The following is a 2477-nucleotide window of genomic DNA, read 5'->3' as shown; positions in this document are numbered from 1 at the left end:
TCTGTGTGACGGAGCTTAGCCCATGTGGCTGGATGGGAAATGGGAAATGAACTTTCTGGGCGAAGAGCCAAGAGCAGTGGGTTTTAAAGACACAGCAGTTTCAGTGCCATATAAGGTTTTGTAACACTTTGTACTATGTAAGTTAAAAGTAAATCCATAAATTACACCGTTGAATTTATGTGTGTAGAAAACATAAATTAATTTCAGGATTTATTGTAATTTCATGCCAGACATAACCGTTTCAGTCCACATAAACATGACATTTTAGCCTGAGATCTGCATGCGTGAAAACAGTAATTGCCTTTTTGGCTCAAAAACAGAATTTCTCTCTTTCAGTGGTGCAAAGTAACTCGGTTCATGTGGCCAAGCAACGTGTTTCAGTACAGTTATGGGCTACATGTACTTTCGTTACTTATTCCACTGCTTTACTGTACTTTTGTGTGTCTATTATTTATTTTCCCACCACATTTATTTGACAACTCAAACGAATGATTACCTGGCAAGAAAATACAATCAACAACTAATGATTGATGTATTATCAGAAGTTTCACATAAACTATGACAGTATGATATATTTTGATGAAGAACTTTTGCTTAGTAAAGTCTGATCATTTCCCAACATTGACTTCAGGAGAGGCCCTAATGCTCTCACGATAACTTGTTACACTGTATTGTAATGAGTTGTTGCTCTCACAGTGTGGATCAATGATTTGGTGTCTCCCTCTAGTGTTTCTTCCTGAGAAGACAACTGTAGCCAATACCTCTGCTTCTCATCTCTCTGTTGGTGTTGCTGTCAAAGACATACAAGGCATAAATTTACTTTATCGCACACTGCCCTCTATGACTTTATCACATGTTTTCAGCCTGGTGTTTCTGGCCATCCAGAAGCTGTAAAGAGCAGACGTGCCTGCTCAGCTTATATCTACGGTACACACAAGTACTGCGGCCAAGACAAGCTTGTTCATCCCTGATCTGTCCTGCAGAGGCTTAACCCACTGCTGGAAAACACAACATAACTCCCCAAATAGTTCATTCCCCTATTAAACCAAATAATGTACATCAAATGAGTTTGAATTAAATGGCACGAAATCTTTAAATTCTGCTCATTTATATAAAAAATGTTTTGATTTCTTCAGTATCAATGCATTGCGTCGTTTGATCGAGATCTGGTACATTAGCGCATTAAAATGGAAAGATGTCACGCCGTGTTAGTGGGCAGTCACTTCCTCAACACACTGTATGTACTTTCAGGAAATCCATGACTTCACCTCTTCAGGCCCCACGGGAGGAGAAACCTGATCGCTGATGGCAGTAACATGGACTCGTCCCTATTCCAGTGTGTGACTAAATCATTTTCTCCTCTCCCATTTCCTTGTCACTATGAATTAACAGACTATAGTTGATCATACATCCTCTGCTAAGCCCCTTCATGTGGTAGCCTGGCAACAGGCCACTAGATAATATGCACAGACACAGCTGCATTCACCGTTCATAGATATATGATGAGATGATATTGAGTGTATAGTACAATGAAAATGATATGCATTTTAAGTAGCTTTATGTACTGTAGTCTATGTGTTGTCAAAGTGTGCTTTAAGCAAAGCTAAATGGTATTTCAGTTTTATAAAACTAAGGTTTCTTGTCAGAGCCATCGGGGATTGATATTTTTCCCCCTTTTTCATGAACAACCTATCAGATACTGAATTGTATTTATCAAAGGCAACATTAAAGAGCAGCAAAATCGATTCATCTGGACTGAATCGACCAGCACAGTCCCTACAGTGCAATACGGTACAGCTCCCGAAAATAGAACTTCATGATACATTTTTCTTGTTCTACAGGAAAGACTTTTTTGTTTTTCCTCTTTGAAATGTGCAGGACTCTGCAGGACAAAGATAATGTCCACATCAAACAGTATTTAACAGCATTTGAATCAGAACGACATCTAGCAGGTTTAATTTAACACTGCCAAGCTGCACTCGCTGGCTTCCTCCAACCAAAATAAAAACCTTGATTTGTGCTTTTTTAGTCATCCATATTTAACTTTGTAGAGACATACTACAAAATAGCTGTTTGAACGTTTTGCTAGTGATACATAGCCATTGTTAGAATTAGAAAATGTTTACTTACCAGTTGAGAAGAAACGCTTCAAAGTCAGTGAAACGTGCCAGGAGCTGTCAGTGGGGGAAATGTAAACTCTATCCTCTAACACATATCTGTCTCATTGTCTTCCAGTAATGACTTACACTTTAATTTCCCTCATGATAAATGATCAATCTATCCATCCATCCTGATACTGAAAGGTTCATTGGACACGTTCCTGCAACTCCTGCTGGTCCCATATCTTCATGAATTCTGTACTACAGCTCAACTCCATGAACTTCATTCAGTAACATGTTCCTGCCTACACCCCCCCATACCTGTCTCACTCTCTCACTCTCTCTCTCTGTCCCACTCTCAACCCAACCGGTCCAGGC

The sequence above is a fragment of the Echeneis naucrates genome, chromosome 5 (genome assembly GCF_900963305.1).
Source record: "Echeneis naucrates chromosome 5, fEcheNa1.1, whole genome shotgun sequence".
In the NCBI taxonomy this organism is placed as follows: domain Eukaryota; kingdom Metazoa; phylum Chordata; class Actinopteri; order Carangiformes; family Echeneidae; genus Echeneis; species Echeneis naucrates.
This window is presented reverse-complemented; position numbering follows the sequence as displayed.